Genomic DNA, 16,105 nt, shown 5'->3' with positions numbered 1-16,105 from the left:
TATCTTCACTCCTTATCAAAACTCGGGGCACATTCTAGGGATTTGATATAGATGAAAAAGGTGTTGATATATAAAAAATAAATGTTATGAAATAATTCAATTATTTAATGAACATTTATAGTAAATTACATATGTAAAATGTGTCCTGTAAAATTTTCTTTTACCAATAAAGATCTGTATTCTGTATTCTGTAATAATACATGTTCTTATAGAAAATTCTCGATTACTATAAAAAGGTTCGGCATCACACCTGATATCGAGCCTTAAGATAATAAATGTATGCGGATTTCATTTCAAACAAAATAACAATTTACTGTCCAAATCTTACAATAATAAAATTAAAACAAAATTATGCGCAAAACTTCTGGGTTTCAAAACACAAGAAGACACTCCCATACAGGGATCGGAAACCGGTATTTTTTGTATGGGAACGAAACCGGTATTTTTTCGTTCTTTGTTAATTATTTCATTTCTAATTGGGCAATCTAATAATACGAAGTTGTTATCTAAAAACACAACCGAGTCCTATATTTGGAGTATATAATAAACCGAAATATATGTTTATTTCAAAGTTTTTCCAAAAACCCGGTTCCGATCCCTGCTCCCATATTCTTGTCTGAACACTTGACGCCAAAAGCCTCGCGCTACGCTACTTGGCTGGGGACCTGACTAGATCGAAACAGTACAAGTTCCGTTGGAACTCTTTTGGCAAGGTGCGTGCGGAAACACGAACAAACTCCAATCATATTGAACAGAAGCGAAGAGCAGATTCACCATCTCCTACAGAAAGACTGACTAGAGATAAGTAATGTGAAAACTCTAATATTATGTACTTGTTTTTTTTTTTTTTTTTTCTTTTATTCAGAAACAAACAGTCATTCAATAACATTGAACAGTAGATTAAGCAGCAGTAAATTGACCTATAGTTTCTTTAATTTACATATCAAAATACGAAGCTAATGCACTTTTTGAATACAAAAAAATCGTATATAAATGCAAACAATTTTTTACAATACTTTAAACAAATATCCACAGCTTGCCTATATACAGTACAAGTTGACTAACACCTAATTTTATAGACTTTGTCGTAATAACATTACGTTTGAAAATAAGAAGATAGACATAGAAGATAGAGATGTACATAGCATCTATCTATTTTATGAATATCTTTTACAATCTACAAATTCTAAATGAACTTGTAAAATATGCTTTCCCAAATATCCCCCATCATAAAAATACACACTTAACTAATTTCACATTTTTACTATCTTTTTACACACAACACATACACATACTCACATCTAATACTAACATAGGATACAAATATTTTACAATTCGTGCTAATATCTATGGTGCTAATATTGTTAATCACTATACAATGAACCGCCGGTGTATCTGGAATCAATGTTAGCACAATTCAAAAAGCTCGCGACGCGCTACCGTCCAGGTCATTATGGATAGCATACTTCAACGAGGTACGAAATACGAGATAGACAACTTGGAGATAGCGCGCCCTTTAGAATGTTATATGGAAAAGCTAAAAAAACACCTTAAAGTTAAAATTAATGACTTTACAATGATATCTCAAAATATCAGAAGTATATACTCCAATTTTGATGATTTTATGCCTACATTATCTACCCTTTCTTTCAATATTCACGTTATAATTCTGTCCGAATGCAGACTTAGCAAACAAACCTTTACCTCAACTCTTCAACTATAACTCGTATCATACTGAGTGTCAATTAAACCAAAATGATGGGTTAGTTATTTAAGTGAAAAAAAAACAAAAAAGAGTAAAATAAATAACTCTGTCACAATCATCATGTTTACAGCTAGACATCTTAAATAATATTGTGTTAGGCATATATAGATCTCCGTCTTATCAAATACGGAAAGTTTTATAAACTCACTTGGTGCTCACGTGCCACACACTTGGTAGTATGGATTCTAGTAATAAGAGTATATAATTGCAGGTGATATCAACATTAATATTGCGCTGAAGCCTATGGAACCTTCAACCGAACGTAAAAATAAAACCCATTATCTAAATACATTATCATCATATGGCATTTTATCAGGTCACACAATACCCACCAGGGAGAAAAATTGTCCGTAACACTTTATGTTATGTTACATTAAAATAAAAGAAAACTAGCAGCCTCAATAGCCATACTTAACACGTCCATGATCAGTTATTACATCTTACTACATTTTTATCTATTTCAAAATTAAAAATCATTTCTTCTCCAAATAAGACAAAACCTGTTATAAATTTTGAACAAGCAATAGAAAGTCGTGTAAAAACAATATCTGAGTGTATTTTTACTTGTCTATTTTTCTTACAAAAATGCAAGTTGAGTTGGTGTATAATTGTCTTAAGTTGAAAAGTTTTTGACTTTCTTGTATAGAAAAAAATTTATACTCATTTTATTGACAAATTTAAATAATGCCTTAAAAAAATTGCCAAAAATTACACTAAAAGTTTACAATTTCTAAAAGATTAATTTTGATACCCGCACTAGGCACGCCTGTATCGCGGGAACCAATAACTGTAGATAGAGTCTGTTCGGAAAGTGAAGAGTCGTAGAATGTATTGGGTCCCATACATTCCACGACTCTTCTCTTTACGCACAGACTCTACGCAGTTGTAACAAAGAGTGTATAACCGGTTGACAATTTTATTTAAATGTTAGGTTAGCTAGGACTAAAATTCTAAAACTACACAGATTTATAAATTATCGGAAACTAGACTAGATTTTTTTTTTAATTTTAGTAGTTTCTAAATTGTACAATTTTCTCTGCCTCGTCATAGGTTAAACTGGCTAGCCATTTCTGAACAAGTACTTTAGCGTCAAAAACGGATTTATCTTTGATATCAGTCTTATGGCGAAATTGTAAATATATCTTGATATGTATTTATTTATTTATTTATTTAATCTTTATTGCACAATACATGACGGTACAAATGGCGGACTTAATGCCTTAAGGCATTCTCTACCAGTCAACCAATCCTATCCAAAATCCAAAAAAGATATATTATGTAAGGCTCGAAACGTTTAGCAAAACGAATGCAATATAAAGATTTATTTTGGGATCTTGCCCCATCCATCCTAACGCATCGTCTTATCTGCCTCATACATCGCTGGTTCTCTTTGGTGTTCAGTTGGTAACGTAAAGATATGTTCCGAGCGTTCAGTAATAAGTATCTTGTAATGCATTTCTACCCACTGTGAATTTAATAACATGTTTTTTGTGTACACTGTATGCTTAGACTTAGTTTTAACATGTGAATTTTCTCATGTAAGTGAATTATGTAATTCTTTATGAGAATAAAGTTCTTTAAACCTAAACCTAAACATGACGACCGGTTTGGCCTAGTGGGTAGTGACCCTGCCTACGAAGCTGATGGTCCCGGGTTCAAATCCTGGTAAGGGCATTTATTCGTGTGATGAGCATGGATATTTGTTCCTGAGTCATGGGTGTTTTCTATGTATTTATGTATTTATAAATATTTATATATTATATATATCGTTGTCTAAGTACCCTCAACACAAGCCTTATTGAGCTTACTGTGGGACTTAGTCAATTTATGTAATAATGTCCTATAATATTTATTTATTTATTTAAACCTATCTTTGTAGTTTTTGCAGATTGGTTTTGGCAGTACCTACATCCCCATATCTTTAATTAAATAAGCTAAGTGTGTTTTAACTAACGAGTTATATATTGTCAAGCGGGCTTTGTGAGGGATGCATGTTGTAATTTTACGTAGTGTACCGGCCAACGGTAACTAAGATCCCACGTATATGATCTTTTCAACTTAATTTGTTTAAATTTAGCCCAAGAAATTTTTCATGTTCGATAAAATCTATAGGTTGGTTGATTGTAAGTTTGGTGTGTGTTGGGATCATTTTATTTTTAGCTTTAAACGTTATACCATACCATAGTCTACCACAGCGTTGTCTACTATAGTCTAAGTTGGGTGTTTAATTTGTAGGTCATTATGTTCTTTTCATATTGGTGAGCGATGAGAATATTTGTATTGTATTATATATGACGTCTTTTTTGTATTGATTGTCAACAAATTACGTTAACACCAATAGTTAAAAAGATAAAGGACGTTTTGTGCTTGACGGACAAGATCTTCTATATTACGGCCGGATTTCAGAGACAAGTATCATTCGCGTATAATAAAGTTATATGCCCTGTCAGTCTAATTTTGGTGACATTGTTTACGTATATTGAGAAAAGCAGCGGGCCTAGGATTGATCCTTGAGGAATGCATCATAATACTAACGTCGGGTTGCTGCTGTTGTCACCTATTTTAACAAGTTGTGTCTTTCCGCATACCTTACGACAGTTTAGAGACAAACCTACATTTCATTTAAATCAGAATATACTTCAATTACAAATTAAATAACTTACTAAACGTACAACCTAAATCTAATATTATATTAAAACTTAGTACCTACGTTAGTACGACTATGACTTAACTTGTTAAAACACGTTTTCACTTAAAACAGGTTTTTACAGTAATATTTAGAAGACAATCAACCATAACCTTAAAAATCGTCATTGGCGCCGTTTTTTTGCATACGGTAACATATATAATTATAAAGTTTTACATACAAAACTTCTACTCGCTCCATTTTTGTTGTACCTACTCGTATAAAAAATTTAAGCAACAAACTAGTGCTTAAATAATTGTAGAAATACAGTATTACTTTGATGAACTACGTTATATTGTGATAAGGCTGTGAGAGTTAGTTTAAGAAATACAAAACTAAGGATTATGATGTCTGATGTGATGTGTGTGATAAAACTATCTTTATCTTTGTGATCAAAGTACAACTGTGGGTTTCATGTGGTGTATGTGGGTGTGGTTTTTGATTTAGAGGGGACACTTTTTTAGGCATCGAAAAGTATTTTGTCCCAAAATACTAGAAATCCAAGGTTTCCGCGTGGGGTTTTTGCGGAACGATAAGAACATTTGAGTGTCTCGTGACGTGTATGTTCCAGAATCCTGACCTCTGTGGCCCGAGATAAAGATTCATAAAACAAATTCTTATCAAGTTATCACTCTTGATGTATAAGTATTCACGTTTATAGGAAATGTATTACAGGTGTCATTTCAAATTTCATACAATTTTGGGAGATTATTATTTTAGGTTTTAAATTATATGGAGATGACACCTGTCACCCCACCAATCGAGTTTGAAAAATGTTAAAAGGGAATATCTTTTCAATTCATAGTAATTTTTAAGGTTCCGTATAGTCAACTAGGAACCCTTATAGTTTCGTGATCGTTAGTGCTAAAAAGCTGCAATTTGGCATGAATACATAAATCATGCATGACGACAGAACGGTAAAATAAAAACACCAAAAAAATTTTTTAGGGAACCTCCCATACCAAATGTTTTTTTTTTCGCTTTAACCCAATGGTGTGGAGTATCGTTGGATACCCTGGACGACTGAGGTAACGTTCGAGTACCCGACCGAAGCTGCACTACTGTCGCGTCGTTACTGGTGCGGCCTGGACTGTCAGTTTCCTTAATAAAATGTGGCGTTCGATTTGCTGATAGGTCCGTATGCGTGATATTGAATTAAGCATGGATCTTAAATCTACGGTATACTTATAAGCTACTAAATATTATATAATAAAATAAATAAATATTTGGGGACAATCTTCTCTCTCAATACCAAAAGATCGACCTAGCCCCAAACTAGCCAAGCTTGTAATATGGGTACTAGGCGACGATATACTCACAGAACAAGATAAATACATACTTATTAAGTAAGTAAGTAAATATTCTTTATTGTGCACCATACATTTAAAAATAGACAGGAAATGAAAAAACGCGTAAAAGTTAGGTAACAACAGGCGGTCTTATCGCTAAGAAGCGATCTCTTCCAGACAACCTTTCATACTTATTGTATGTATATCGGCACTACTGATTCAAAATATTAACCAAATACATAATTTTCTTGTTACCCAGAGATTGTCTGGAAGAGATCGCTTTTTAGTGTTAAGACCAGTGCAGAGTGGTGACACCTACCGGCGTAACTACATGTATATATATATCTTCAGTTACTAATCTCGAGGACGAGGCGCGAAGTATAATAACCAAATACATAATTTTCTTGTTACCCAGAGATTGTCTGGAAGAGATCGCTTTTTAGTGTTAAGACCGCGTGTTGTTACCTAGTCTTTAAGTTGTTTTTCATTTTCTTTGTGTTTTTAACTTTACCTATATGGTGCACGATAAAGAATATTTGCTTACTTTGCTTGACATGCACTGAAAGTAATATAAAACGAACGAAACGAACATGGCAACACCGCCGCAGTCGACCGCGGGAATGTTGTCCTTAGGCTAGTCGCCACGTGCACGACTGTCACGCCACCTAGCATTCGCAAATCTAGCGGAAAACGTCAAACCACTACGACCTACAAAACGTCCCCGAAACTCAAAAAATACTGAACAGATTTTCATACGATTTTTACCTATCGATAGAATGATTCTTGAGAAAGGTTCACGTGTATAATTTGTTAAGGTTTTTTATAAAATTGGTTGAAATATGACTATGTTTGCCAACGATGTCGGAAAAAACACGCTGTCTAGGAGCTTTAATCGAAAACGCTGCCTAATCCGTTAGGGCTATAACAACACAATGTATGGTAGATTTGTCCCTCTTTCATTGGTCTACAAAAAAATCCGCGATGGTGTATATCTATCTTTTAAGGAATACTTACTATACCCATTTGTAACATCTAGGAAAAGATCACCTAATATGAAGTATTTGCAAAGCTATTTACATGGATACAGTATTAATAATTATCAAGTTAAATACATTCCATCAAAAACATTTTCATGTAAAATGTTGCCATGTTGTTTTTAAATTTTTATTTTATTTATTTTTTTATTTTAATGTGAATAATTGGGGATGGGGTGGGAGGAGGTTACCTAAGAATAGTATAGTCAAGTTAAGGAAAAGTATGGAAGTAAGTTGTGTAGTCGTGCTTTTTTTGGATTCGTTAGATGGCGCAACTAGATTATTTCCCCCGAGTTGCACCGTTTCTATTATGTACGGAAGACCGTTAAATTTAAGGTATAAACTATAAAGTGCCGTAATTTTGGAGTAAATTAAAAGCTATTGGGTTCAAGCTAAGTAGTGTATAGAGAACACCTTAGTGCATAGTATATCTTAATTAAAAAGATGTGCAATGTATGATACACAAAAAAAATTTTTTTTTCGATTGCGGCTCGAGGATAAGTCAGTCGGTTGGTGCAATCTCAAGTACTTATCTAAAGACACTACATTTGCACTAAATAAAAAATAGATTTTTTTACCGGAAGTTTGTAAAAAAGTAAATAGAATTAATCGCAACGAACTGCAAGCGAAGGTGGTTGGCAGCACGCGGCGCGGGGCGGGCAGGGCGGGGAGATAGCGCAGCGCGCAGCTAGGGTTTGCAATATCCGACAATTTTTCGGATCCGGATACATAAAAATAGGATATCAAGAACGACTGTCAAACTTTAAAAGTGCGACCAAAAATGAAATGCAAGTTTGTGCGTAAATTGTCTATGTGAGATCAAAAATAGTGATGTCATGTTACAACATATTAATAATCTATCGGTGTTTGACCGCTTTATCGACTACTTATTCAAATGTGTTTGATTGTATAAAAAATTTTTATACTAGTAGGTATGAAGTCGCTTCCCTTAGGGTCATATAGGGCCCAAAAGGTGCCTTTGATGAAACCAGCACCATATTTTAGTATGTTGTTAAGCATGTTATTTTGACTAAAAAACCATCGGGAGACAGTTTCTAACGTGGTTAAGTCACCAGTTATGACGTCATCAAAATGGCCGGTGCCGTGTTCAGAATATTGCGTATACCACAGAAAGTATATCACATGTAAGCTTGTGTGGGGTGTCATAAAAAGCAAAATTAAATGCGCTACAATATCGTTTATACATTTGACCTTGTAAATACCATAGTTTGCGAGAAATTGTAACACTTTGGGGTATCCACCCAGTGTTATAAACAGCTGAGTAGCATATTGTATAGGTACTTTATAGGTTAGAAAATGGTATGTTTGTTTTGGTAAGATTTGGTAGTTGAAATGTCTTCGACACGGATGTCATAGTGGGTCAGTCAAGAACTGAGACCTGTAGTGATATTTTCAACTTTACATATACGCTTTTAGCTATATTGAGTGGACAAAACTTACCGGAGCAGTAGGTCAGTCTGTGCGTTCACTCCGTGGCATTTTGCGCATCCATGTCGTGTTCCTGCGTTGTGCTAGGACACAGGCACTTTGTTTTCGTTGTGGTATATACATTTCACAATTGAAATACATTTTAAAACATAGAAATACCACGTATTAACAGTATGATTTCGATAAAACCGAGCAGTTGTTTATTTCAGCGGTAGACACTGACGGCTGTCAATGTCATTTGGTTTTTTTTTGTCCATGGTTCCGTAACAGATGGTCGGTCACACTTGTTGTACGACAATAAACATATACTTGTGGTTCTTTTATCTTTTTATAATTTCCAATTATTAATAAAGTCCATATTATTAGCTTCCCAAAATGAGTAACTCTTTTTATTGTTGATGTTTCGAATTATTCCGAGAGTCAAACCGGTCAGTCGCGGTATCCATTGAATGGGAATTTTTTCATTCATCAGTTTGTCTGTGGTTTCTCGGATTGGAATTTTGATAAATCATTGTTCGATCGATCTTCAGGATGTGAAGGATCTTAGAAAATCTTTGGGCAATCAATCTTAGGGGTATGTAACCTACTTGAAGGTTTTATTTCCTAAAACTGTGGTAAATTCAAGTTAGTAATCGTTAATGTAATTTTGTTACAGCTCGTCCCAAAATGTGCATAATTTAGCGTCTTAGAGCCTACCTAAAATGGCGGCTGCTAATCTTTTCCCTTCAATTTAACATAACTTGGTGAGTTTCCACACTTTTTAAATATATAAAGAAGGAAAGGCGGAGGTAGTGTGTCCTTTCGCAAATGGGTTAATATAGTGTTTTATGTGGATTTTCCAGCAAAACCTAATGTAACGTCAACCACCTCTTCGTCTTGCCACGCGGTCTGCAGGCGCCGTCGTTGGTATAGGAAATAATGGACCCGGCATAAACCCCGGTAAGTCATTTAATCGCTTCATTGCCGTAATTTAAATCGCGCTGTGCCTCAGTTTAAAATATAATTTTTCTATAAAACTAAACGTGTTAAAACATAATTTTTTAACCTAGAACATTTTCTTTGTTCTTAGGGTCTTTCCTGGACCCTGGTTTTTCCTGGACCCTGGTTTTTTCTGGACCCTGGTTTTTTCCTGGACCCTGGTTTTTCCTGGACCCTGGTTACTCTAAGGCTGTGCCATCCGGTGGCAGCGTTCTTCTAGGCAGTGTCCGTGAAGTTAAGACTTTTATGATATACCTTTAGTTAAATATGGACCCTTTATGCTGAACAGGTAACCTGTAATCCCTGTGAGCAATTGCTTACTGCTAAACATCCCCGGAGGTTGGGGCATAACTTTTACTTTAGACAGTGTTATGTTAGGAAGACAAATTTTGATATTGTTGTCCGTAGACACAGAGATGCCTATGATGTATTTAGTGTAAATTTCAAGAAATAGTGGTGTCACTAAGAAGTATTTAGTATTACTTATTTACTAATAAATAACTCGTGTTGACCGTAGCGGGTCATATATATTTTAGGAATAAAGGTGTATATTAAATAAATTTGGGATTTTCATTTGGATATGTCATGCGCTTGATGAGGATAGTATCCTGGCGTCCTACCTTAAATTTTTGGATACCTATTCTCACTCCATAGTGGCCTGAACCGCGACCCTATCTATGATTGTAGTTAGCCGAAGGTATTTGTGAACTTTTCAGTAGTGAAGTTTGGTGAGTTCTGGACCACTCCATAGAAACACGTTTCCTTCTATGGAAACGGTCTTTAATAATAATAGAATCAGATCTTCTCCATATCCAGAGCTCACCCACACCTATTACAAAATTTTAAGTTTTATTTAAATTTTCCCGAAAAAAAATCCAATACACACAATAGCTCCTTGCAGCTGAGACTAGCATCAGGAAGGGTTTTCTACAAAGAGGTGTACGCTGGTCCATCATTTTTCTTTCGCCAAGCCTAGTTGCAAGAATCTAGCATTTGCGGGTCGCTATTCAGGTAAATTGGTCCCAATGTGGGTCTGTTAAGCCCTTTTTATATCGTGTAGGAGAGCATCCTGTTGAAGGAATATACTCGATCGCTCTGTTTTTAGGGTTCCGTAGCCAAATGGCAAAAAACGGAACCCTTATAGATTTGTCATGACCGTCTGTCTGTTATTTCCTAAACAAGATCCTCCTCGCAGTATTTACATTACCTATTTGTGTCCCTACTGGAAAGTTATATGTAGGGTTTGCAATTAGAATATTGTGATATTCTAATTATTCGAATATCCATTTCTCTTCTTAGTTATAACCATTACATTATTTTCAGCCGATTTCACCCCTTTCCGGAGGGGTGAATTTAGTAACGATTGTATAAAGTTCGATTTTTAGCCCATACAAAACAATCCGTAGTGATTTTATTAGTCCTTAGAATTAGTACCTGACTTTAGTGAAATTTGACTTAATTTGACCGTACTAGAAGCCCAGGGCTGGAGTCAGTATAAGAAAATGGTTCGAGCCCAAAAGGAGAGAAGTAGGTACGTAAATATTGGTAAATAATGGAGTAATCTTCCAAATGACAATGTATTTCTGACGGTGCATTTATAGAAGAGCAGACTTATTATTTGAACGGGAATTTATTTTGTGCACAGGAGTCAGACGAACCCGCCGCCAAAAAGCCGCTCCTATAAAATCGAAGTTACGCTCTAATTTTAAACGATATTTGGGAAGCTAAGCGGTGCATCCTTCGCACTGCGCCGCCTCGGTGAATAAGAGGTATTTCTCAAATTATACAGCACAGAACATAAACAAGATAATTTCCCGCTTCTTCTAAACAAGCCTTCCTTTGTTTACAACTTTACATTTTAAACACGTTTTTGTATTCAGAATTATTTCTTTAATTAAGTTGTGTACCTCATCTACCCCACGCGTGTCGTAACATTTGTTAAGGAGTTTGAATTTGGACTTTATTACGTGGGAATACAGTATACAATCGAATGATTTTCAAAAGTCATTTACGCTTGTTATGTTAAGTAAGATAGCTGTGTAGGTTCTTGCTAGTGTTGGTTGAAACTCGATTCGTTTGAGACTCGATTGTGTTTTTGAGACTCATATAATAAAGTCGAAACTCGACTTCTTTTCAACTTGTTAGAGACCCGAGTTTCATAGGCTAGACTCGTTTTCAGAGAACTCTAATTTTTAGGGTTCCGTAGCCAAATGGCAAAAAACGGAACCCTTATAGATTCGTCATGTCCGTCTGTCTGTCCGATTATGTCACAGCCATTTTTTTTATTCAAAAAAATCAAGAGCATCGTCTTCATGGAAATTTAATGGGTTAGGTATGCCATACAATAAAGCTTATCTGGGGGCAAAGCAGTGCCCCCGCCAAGACGAGGCAAGCGAATCGCAAGGGCACTACCTACCTTTTCTAGAAGCGCTTCGTCGTTTATCTGAATCCTCATAACGTGAGTATTGGTTATACCAGATAAACAAAATTCTCGGGATATGATGGACTTATCAAACGTATAAAGTTTCAATTACATAGCTCTTATACCATAGATTTTATTAATATATAAAAAAAAAACATCACTACCTTTGTCACTCACTGATCAAAATTCTTAGGATCCTAAAGTCCTATAAAGCTAAAATTTAGTATGTAAGGTAGCATTAGTACCAAACCAAACCAATACCAAAAAAATCTAAAGCTTTGAATTTTTGCCCCCCAACCCCTTAAACTTGGGGATAAAAGATTGTACGAGACTTCCGCAAATTTTGATGCTAGAGGTCTGAAAAACTATATATAGAGACTCCTTTTTTAAAGAATAAAATTCGTGATTCAGGATTTTTATTAAATAAACACCCCCACCTTTCAAATTAGGGGATGGAAGCTTAAATGGATTTTCCCATTAAAACTTAATTTCATGCTTGATAAAATAATAGATGAGATGCAAAGATGGATGGATGGATGGATGGATGGACGGACGGACGGACGGACGGACGGACGGACGGACGGACGGACGGACGGACGGACGGACGGATGGATGGATGGATGGATGGATGGATGGATGGATGGATGAATGGATGGATGGATGGATGGATGGATGGATGGATGATGGATGGATAAGTGGACCAGGCATCGGAACCGGTTTTTTGCAAAAACATCGAAATAACCATATATTTCGGTTTATTTTATACTCTAAATGTAGGACTCAGTTGTGTTTTCAGATAACGACTTCGTATTATTAGATTGCCTAATTAGAAATGAAGTAATTAACAAAGAACGAAAAAATACCGTTTTCGTTCCCATACAAAAAATACCGGTTTCCGATCCCTGAATCGGACAATGAAAAAATCACCTCTGATGTGTAAGAAATACACCCAAAAAAAGAAATAAAATATGAAATTAAAATAACATTAACAACATACAAAAAAAGTGAAATTCCATCAAAAACATTCTCATATAAAATTTTGCCAAGACTAGACCATATTATGGTCAAGCTTCTAACTCTACACGCCCTAACTCTACAAGCCCTAACTCTACAAGCCCTAACTTCACAAACTCTACACCTTAGTCAAAATATGGGGCTTGGCCATTTATCCTTTGGAGATGCGCTTATAAAAGACTCAGTAAAGGACTCGACTCGCTTAAACTACTCGTTTTTTTTCAGCGTAGAGTCTTCTTCAAATCTGGACTCAAGAGACTCAAATTCTTACCAACACTAGTTCCTGATCCCGTACGCAGGTCACGAGGAGACCCTGGATTACAAGTAACCTGACTGACTAATTGTCACGGAACCTGGACATTGCCTTAATCTCGACTTAACGGACAGGTATAAGCTTCGGAAACATGGATATAAGCTGAAAATGTATACCGTAAAATGTGCCTAATATACTTTCCAAAACAGGAGATTTAAAATATTTTTATAATATTATTACATATATTGTTGTAGAAGTATTTTGATATACAAAACCGAACCAGGTTGTTAAAATAAACAGAAATATCGACATTATGCTCTCAAATTGAAACTGTAAATTGGAGGAAACATTAGCAACGTTAAGTCCAATAACACCTGCGGCCCCATTCTAACTTTGAGATACGTCAAACATTCTCTAAGGATAGGATATGGATTAGATATGTCAGCGTTAAAAGTGAAAAAACTTCAAACAAAAACGTCACTTCCTTCACTGACATATCCAATCCATATCGTATCTTGAGGAAGTTATGTTACGGCCCGATTCGAAGAATGACACACGATAACGATGAGTTCTGGTTTAGATAAGTTCAAATTTAGATATCGTTTGTATTATAATTGACAGAAGCAGCTCGATTCCGGCAACCAATGTCACTTTGACGTTAGAAATATCGTAGATAGATCTTATTGGGATCACAGCAAAATCGAAATTAACGTCAATTTTGACACGTCTTTTTTTATACAACGTCGGTGGCAAGCAAGCATACGGCCCGCCTGACGGCAGTCTCCGTAGCCTATGTACGCCTGCCCCTCCAGAGGAGTTACATGCGCGTTGCCGACCCTAACCCCCCCCCCCCCCCCTCGTTGAGCTCTGGCAACCTTACTCACCGGCAGAAACACAACACTTATCGATCTTTTAAACATCTTTTCAAGATCTTAAACGTGTCTTAATCATTTTTCGAATCGGGCCGTTAATGTGTTTTTTGGTTACAGTCAGACCTGTATAGGTAGTATAAATTAAGTATTTTGGTGGGCGGTATGATTAGCCTCTTTGAAGTTATAAGTAATTATGTCAAATGTATTATTTGGTTTATTTGATGAAATGTAAGAAAAAAAAGCGGCCAAGTGCGAGTCGGACTCGCGCATGAAGGGTTCCGTACAATTTAAGACGTATTAAAAAAAATCTTACTAGATCTTGTTCAACATTTTACCACTTTGGAAGTGTCTCTCGCGCAAACTATTCAGTTTAGAAAAAAATGATATTAGGAACCTAAATATCATTTTTGAAGACCTATCCGTAGATACCCCACACGTATATGTTTGATGAAAATTTTTTTTTTAAATTTTATGACGTATTAAAAAAAAAACTACTCACTAGATCTCGTTCAAACCAATTTTCAGTGGAAGTTTGCATGGTAATGTATATCATATATTTTTTTTTAGATTTTTCATTCTGTTATTTTAGAAGTTACAGGGGGGGGGGACACACTTTTTTTCACTTTGGAAGGTTCTCTCGCGCAAACTATTCAGTTTAGAAAAAAATTATATTAGAAACCTTAATATCATTTTTGAAGACCTATCCATAGATACCCCACACGTATGGGTATGATGAAAAAAAAATTTTTTTTAAATTTCATGACGTATTAAAAAAAAACTACTTACTAGATCTCGTTCAAACCAATTTTCGGTGGAAGTTTACATAGAAATGTATATCATATATTTTTTTTAGCTTTTCATTCTGTTATTTTAGAAGTTACGGGGGGGGGGGGGGGGGACACAAATTTTACCACTTTGGAAGTGTCTCTCGCGCAAACTATTCATTTTAGAAAAAAATGATATTAGAAACCTCAATATCATTTTGAAGACCTATCCATAGATACCCAACACGTATGGGTTTGATGAAAAAAGATTTTTTGAGTTTCAGTTCTAAGTATGGGGAACCCCCAAAATTTATTGTTTTTTTTTTCTATTTTTGTCTGAAAATCTTAATGCGGTTCATAGAATACATCCACTTACTAAGTTTGAACAGTACAGCTCTTATAGTTTCGGAAAAGAGTGGCTGTGACAGAATCGGACAGACAGACGGACATGACGAATCTATAAGGGTTCCGTTTTTTGCCATTTGGCTACGGAACCCTAAAAACGTCAGTCAATAAAGTCATGTTATAATAAAAATACATTTTCTATACAAAAATCATAAAATATATAAATAAAGAAAAGAAATATAAATAAGTAAAGAAAGAGTGATAATTCCATACATCAGGTTTTTTACCAAAACGCGAGTTATTTAGTTATTAGAGGGAGTCGATGTTACTCTGCGTTCGTAGGAAATACCTTAGATAGCCCTACAAGTAGGGCTGCCATCTCGAATTTCGCCAAACCCGGACAAAAATTTAAAAAAACCCGGACATTTGGCGTAAATCGCATTTTTTCCCCGGACTAGCCCGAAAATAATATTTTTAAAAAACAAGTCCTTTAATTTTACATGTAGTTTTAATATAGGATTTCCTTACATGAAAACCACTTCTTGACACCGTCCCCCCCCCCCCCCCCCCCCCCCCCCCGGACGGCCCCCGGACGGCCTCCAAACTAGGACAAATCCGGGAAAACCCAGAATGCCAGAACAATTTACGGCTAATATTACACAGTTCATTCGATTATAATATTAGCTGAAAATTGTTGAGCATTAGAGTTTTCGTTCGTCGCGACATCTATTGTCAACTAGCAGTACTGATAAATTCCGCTACTTGACGCTAGATGTCGACTACGAAATAACTCGTGTTTTGATAAGAAAACTGATGTATGGAGTTACCACTCTTTCTTTACTTATAGTCCTATATGACAAAAATACAATTTGTCACAATAATAGAGCACCTAAACATCCTTGTATATACCGATTTAAAGTAAGTAAACATCACTATACTATTACACTAAACACTACCCAGGGGGAAGAAAATTAGGTACTTACATCATATTTTGCGGTATACCTATATCTCATTTTCTAATATTTCTGCCTACTTTTTACTAAACACGCGGCTAAGTGGTATAAGTAGGTATATATATTATTTTACAATTTGTTAAAGTTTCGATATTGGTATGATTTTACTAGACTCGATCTACGACCGGGATATAAACCGTGATTACCTTTTATAATGTAGTCTAGTGAATAATCATCATCATATCAGCCTTTTATCGCCCACTGCTGAGCATAGTCCTCTC

The sequence above is a fragment of the Cydia pomonella genome, chromosome 13, assembly GCF_033807575.1.
Source record: "Cydia pomonella isolate Wapato2018A chromosome 13, ilCydPomo1, whole genome shotgun sequence".
Lineage (NCBI taxonomy): Eukaryota > Metazoa > Arthropoda > Insecta > Lepidoptera > Tortricidae > Cydia > Cydia pomonella.
Note: the sequence above shows the minus strand (reverse complement) of the source record.